We start from the raw sequence: 6,114 nt of genomic DNA, 5'->3' as shown, positions 1-6,114 counted from the left end.
ACTCAGAAACTGGGGAGGAGGAGGGCGGCTACCAGGTGTTCTCACTAAAGACGGCCAGAGGGGAGACCAAGGCACAGAGCAGTCCACCCTTCCTCCAGAAGCTAAGGGTGGAGCTGAGGACAGAGCCGGAAGTAGGGAGAGGGGGCAGAGCACAGAACAGTCCTTGGCAGACCCAACAGGTCCTCAAAGGCCCGGGTTTCATCATCAGAGCCATGCAGCTGTGGTGTATAATGGTGAAAAATTAGAAACAGTATAAATATGCTTCAAGAGCAATTGGGTTAGAACACTTGGGATATTTCTCCTCATGGAATACTGCTACTACTTATTGGAATACATATCCAGTTATCAGTGGGACTGCATTCATCAGAGGTTCTTAGCTGGAGAATGAGGGTTCTGCTGCAGCTGATCTTGTGTCCATCCCAGGAAGTCTGATAAAGAGAGACAATATGTGCTCACTGTAGAATCCTAAGCTCTTCCTATCATGAAATGTCCTAATTTCTCCTCCGAGTTAAAATGCAATGAGAATCTGTGTGGTAAAAAGGAAAGTGCATTTTTAATTTTGTTGATCTCAAGAAAGCTTTCCCCTAAACTTCACACTGGCATCCTATCTCACTTTCAAGTCCTCAGGAGGACTTCCTCCTCAGGCCTTCCTATGCTCCCATCTCTGCTTTCTTATTCAGATACAGCTTTCTTCATAGCACTTGCTGTTGAGTAGCAACAGTTTTTTATTATTTATTTTATTTCCCACTTTGAGGGTAAGCTCCTTGAAAGTTGATTGTTTACCCAGTGCCAAGACGAGTATCTGGCATATAGTAGCTGCTCAGTAAACGCTGGCTGAGGGAATAAATGATTTTACCCTTAAAGGATTTTATGCATAGCTCAAAGACCAGTTCCTCATACCCCACACATTTCCACCCAGTGTGGCTCGGCTGGATGGCAGCAAGGTGCTGACACTCAGAACATCCGGAAGGGAATTTTGCTATAGCCGGGCCTCTTTTTTTCTGGATGTCTAGCTGCAGCACATATTCTGTTCCTGGTATACAAGTTGACAAGAAGCAAGGATTCTCAACTGGGGAGATTTTGCCCCTGGACCCCGAGGACAATTGTCAATATCTGGAGACAGTTTTGATTGTCACAGCTGGGGAGAAGGCGCAGCCAGCACCTACTGGATACTGCTAATCACCCCACAGGGCAGAGGGCAGCCCCCACAAGGAAGAACGGTCCAGCCCCAGTGTCAGTGCCGAGGTTGAGAAATCCTGAGATAGAGCAACACATCAGATGAACATATAGCAACTGGACAGATCCATTTTAAACACATGGTGCTTGGCACCAGAGGAAAGAAATAGAATGAGATACATAACAACTCCCCCCACGCACTTCTCTCCAGCCATGTATATGTGTGGAAGGTACATCAGAATACATCCTTCAAACTGATAACATTTTATAATACCTCCAAGGCACAGGTAAAAATGAATGATGGTTGAGATGGCAGGAAATGGGATGGGAGGGAAAAAAGGCAGAGAGAGGGGGCTTGCACAGACCAATACAGCCCCCACTGTAAGGTTCATTTCCTTGTACAGAAAAGTGTACACTGGTCAGCATCCATGACAGCATCACTAGCAAGGTGCCTGGAAGGATGTTTGCTAAAATGTTAGTAATGATTACCACTGTGTTTTTCTCTGTATGGAGCTGGCAAAGGATTCTGAGTTGTTTTTTTTTTTTCAACTTTATTATTTGAAAAAAATTTTTTACAATAAACATCTCTGTTTTAAAACATAACAAAAATATATTTTAAAATTATTAATTTTAATTGAGGCTAATTACATTACAATATTGTAGTGGGAAAACAACAAAAATATTTTTAAAATACTCATATGGAGTCTATGTTTTATTCCATATCTGCAACTGTTACTTTTTAAAGATGAATGGAGCTCTTTTTATTGAGAAGACATTCACATATCATACAATTTGCCCTTTCAAAGTGTACAACTCATAACATTTTCATCTTCCTAAAAATAAACCATGTGCCAATTAGCAGTCACTCCCCATTTTCCCTTCCCCTTTGCCCCTGACAGCCAATAATCTTCTTTCTGTCTTTATGGGTTTCCTTTACTAGACATTTCATGTAATTGAAATCATAAAATATGTGGTCTTTTGTGTCTGGCTTTGTTCACTTAGCATCATAGTTCCAAGGTTCATCCATGTTGTAGATTAATTCCTTTTTATGACTGAATAAGATTTCACCATATGAATAAACCACATTTGTTGATCCATTCATCAGTTGAAAGACATTTGGGTTGTTTCCACATTTTTGCTTTTATGAATCATGCTACTATGAATATTCACATGCTAGTTTTTTATGTGGACATATGTTTTCAGTTACCTTGGGCCTATACTTAGGAATGGAATTTCTGGGTCATGTGGCAACTCTGTGTTTAATTTTGTGAGGATTTATCAAAGTGTTTTCCAAAGAGCCTGTACTGTTTTACATTCTCACCAGCAGTCTGTGGTATTCCACATCTTGCCAACAATTATTATTGTCTCTCTTCTTATAGCCATCCTAGTGGGTGTGAAGTGATATTTCATTGTGGTTTTGATTTGTATTTCCCTAAGAGCTAATGATGTTGAGTATCTCTTCATGTCTGTTTGTATATCTTCTTTGGAGAAATGTCTCTGCAAATCCTTTGTACAATTTTTAATTGGGTTATTTGTCCTTATATTGTTGAGTTGTTCACATAATGTTTTTAAAATTAAAAGGTTTTAGATTTCCATTGGAGGGAAAAGAAAACCTCCAGTAAAACCAAGGCTTTAGATGTGTAGAATACTTTTTCAGGGACTTTGCAGGCCCCCACCACATGGCTCCCCATCAGTCTGAGAAGCTACAGTTGCCCCAGCCTTGATCGGCGAGGCTGATGAGGCCTGGAGAAGTTAGTAAACAGCCCAAGTGACACGGTTGAGTCCGGTGTAGAACGACAGGAAAGTGGGAGGAGAGGACTGACAGGGTGACTTTGAGTCCCTGCTCTATCTCTGAAAGGCTGCCATGAACAAGAGGACCAGACTGTTCTTGTGGACTCAGAGGACGGAGGAGAACCAAAGGTTGGATTCCCAGGAGGAGACATGTCAACAAGAAAGGTCTCAAATCCAAGAAAGTTCCCCTTGACAAAAGCTGGAGTGCAGCCTGGTGGAGGAGGCCTGGGAGACGTTGAACTGAGTCTGGGAGACCACTCGGCAGGGAAACTGTAGGAGACGCGAAGGGCCATCTGACGCCTGGCTTCTCCAGCATTCATTTCCCCTGCCCCTTCTCCCTACCCGTCAGGCCCAGTTCCCCTTAGAGGAGTTGCGTGGTTCTAGGAGAGGAAAACTCAGCTTGGTCTACGTCGAGAGAACCTGTCATCTCTCCACCACTATCGGTGCTTGACTCAGGCTGTGCATGTGATTAAGCTGCTCCACTTAGAATACATCTTGGAACTTCCAGTGGGAATACTAGGCACTTTCCCTCCTCTTGGAAATAAACAAGGAGGAGTGACCAGCTGTGACAAAGAAAACATCTTGGGATGTGAGGTAGGCACCTAAGGATGAGGTCAGCACCACAGAGACAGAGAGGAAAGAGAGAAAAACAGCTCCTTATGACATCACTGAGCTGCTGGGTCACACCTCGCCCGAAGGTGGAGGGCCTCTGGATGTTACCATTTAAGCTACTTTGAATGGGCTTTTATGTTACTTGCAACATGTTGTTGCAACAAATTTAGGGTTCAAACATCCAATAGAGAGGCATAGGGACAGACTATGTAGCCTTTATAATCCCATCAAACCCTAAGACTCTGACATGTCCAGAGGTTTGAGGTTGAATGGCATAGTCAGGGCTGGGAACTCAGGTTGGGGGCTCTTCAGTGGAAAAATAATTGGGATTTTTTGTTTTTGACAGGTAGACTTTACAGAGTATGAGTACAGAGCCACACTCTGTAATAGCCACATAAAAATCCTTCAATAATTTGTGCTCAATAACTGATCTAGAGCAATGCAGAACACAGCTGTCTGAGCCCTGCTTCAGCTTCCGGAATCCATTGACCTGGGTTCAACTCCCGCTGCTGCCACGTCTCCACTGGTTCTTGGCCAGTCTCTCTGGGATTCACTGTTGTTGTCAATTGCTCAGTTGTGTCCGACTCTTTTGCGACCCCATGGACTGTAACCCTCCAGGCTCCTCTGTCCATGGGATTTCCCAGGCGAGAATACTGGAGTGGGTTGCCATGTCCTTCTCCAGGGGATCTTCCTGCGCCAGGGATTGAACCCGCTTCTCCTTCACTGGCAGGTGGGTTCTTTACCACTGCTGGTATTCACTGTGTCTCATCCTTGGAGCAGAGGTAACAACTCTTATCTCGTAAGCGCGGTGAGACGATTAAGGCTAATGTGAGTGGAGGCAGCTCAGGTGTGGTGGTTTTTATTTAAGGCCATGATAAGTCAGATGCAGCTGAGACCGTTAGTAAGCACGCAGCTCTTAACCCTCCAGTCTCTTGACAGAAGGACTCAATTCTTCAGAGAGACCCTGATTACAGAGCTGGTCAGTGAAAGTGCCAGGATTCCAACCCCAAGTCCCAGGGTTGTGTCCTCCACCACGCCACTCTGCCTTCAGCCTGGGAGCTGCATGTCTTATTCCCTGGATGCTGGGAGCTGAACTGCAGAGAGTGAGGGCAGGATTCCACGTGCCCAGCAGGACGTTTCTCCAAGACCCACCCAGCCTGTGACTGGACCCTGGGGCCCGAGGTTGGAGCAGGGCATGGGTGAGGCTCTGGAGGGCAGTTGTAGGTTCAGTGAGCAGGAAGTGGACACTCCAGGGAAATGTCTTCCACCTGCTGGAGGTATGAGATCCCATTCGAGTGATCATTTCCACTGCACTCTCTACTGGCCAGAACCACAGGCAGCTGAGACCCCCGACTCCTCCTGAATGACCCCATGGCTTCCATGCCTCCTTGAAAAGATGGTTGGAGCAAAAAGCTTTCACAAGGTCTGAAATAATGAAGAAAGAAGCCTGGTGGGAGGTTGGGCAAGCTCTGCCCTTCCCGGGCCTCACCTTTCTCCTCGCTGTAACAGGGTGGTCAGGAAGGGGGCGCAGATTTCAGAAACTCTTAGCCCTTGCCCAAGTGACCTGTGCAAGTTCAGTAGGGTGTGGAGAAAGCGGCTGTGGCCACATTGGTTCCCCGGGGACACACATCTGATGTTCTAGAACCAGCAATCTGGATACGAGCTGACCCAGGAAGACTGTGGCCTCAGTCCCACAGGGTGACCTCAGCCCTGAGCCAGCAGGTTTGTGCACCCACCCCATGCCCCGCTCCATCCCCTACCAGGGGGTGCCACCCAGCCTCCGGGCTCTCACTGCCAAGGCCAGAATGTCTCAAAGTTCTGTCCCGTGTGGGGTGCCGCCGCTCACAGCCAGGCACCATGCAGTCAGGAGGGTGTCTCTGGGGCATCCCGAAGGCCTTATCAACCCTGAGGCTCTCCCTGGCAACGCCTGAATGAGGACATCTGTCCTCGGCAGGGGAGGAACAAATCCCCCATTGCCCTCCTTCCACTCACAGACACCCCAAGAAGTAAACCTGGTTCTGAGCAAAACAAAACAAGTCCCTAATTTCCAATCTATGGGGCTTTGGTGCAGTCAGTGACTCCCAGGATTGCAGCTGCGTCGTTACAACCCCATGGCCTTGCTGCCATCTGCTGGCCAAGTAACTTGGGCACTTGGGAGAGGTTTGGTTCCTGACTGGGCCTCAGAGATCTCCCACCTTCTTCATATTTGCAAACCTGTCTTGTTGGAACCTTTTCTATAGGGAGAAAGTAACCAATGCCTCGAGGGTTCCTGGAGAGCTCTGGACACTCTGGAGGGAGGAGCAGCTGTCTTCGCTGCTCTTTCTGAACCAGGGGAGCGGGGAGCCACCGTGGTGTCCGCTCTCCAAGCTCCGGGAACACGGATGTTGGCTGAGACAGAAGAGACGCAATGGGATGCTTCTGCCTCTGGCCTCTAGCCTGCCAGGTCTGAGACCAGGGGACCTCCCATCTTCCCTTTACCCTTCTTCTCCTCTCCCCTCCCTCACCACACCAGACCTCTCCTCTGACCTTCCCTCA

This window comes from Muntiacus reevesi, chromosome 4, assembly GCF_963930625.1.
Source record: "Muntiacus reevesi chromosome 4, mMunRee1.1, whole genome shotgun sequence".
In the NCBI taxonomy this organism is placed as follows: domain Eukaryota; kingdom Metazoa; phylum Chordata; class Mammalia; order Artiodactyla; family Cervidae; genus Muntiacus; species Muntiacus reevesi.
The sequence above is the reverse complement of the archived record's forward strand: the minus strand, read 5'-3'. Positions refer to the sequence as shown.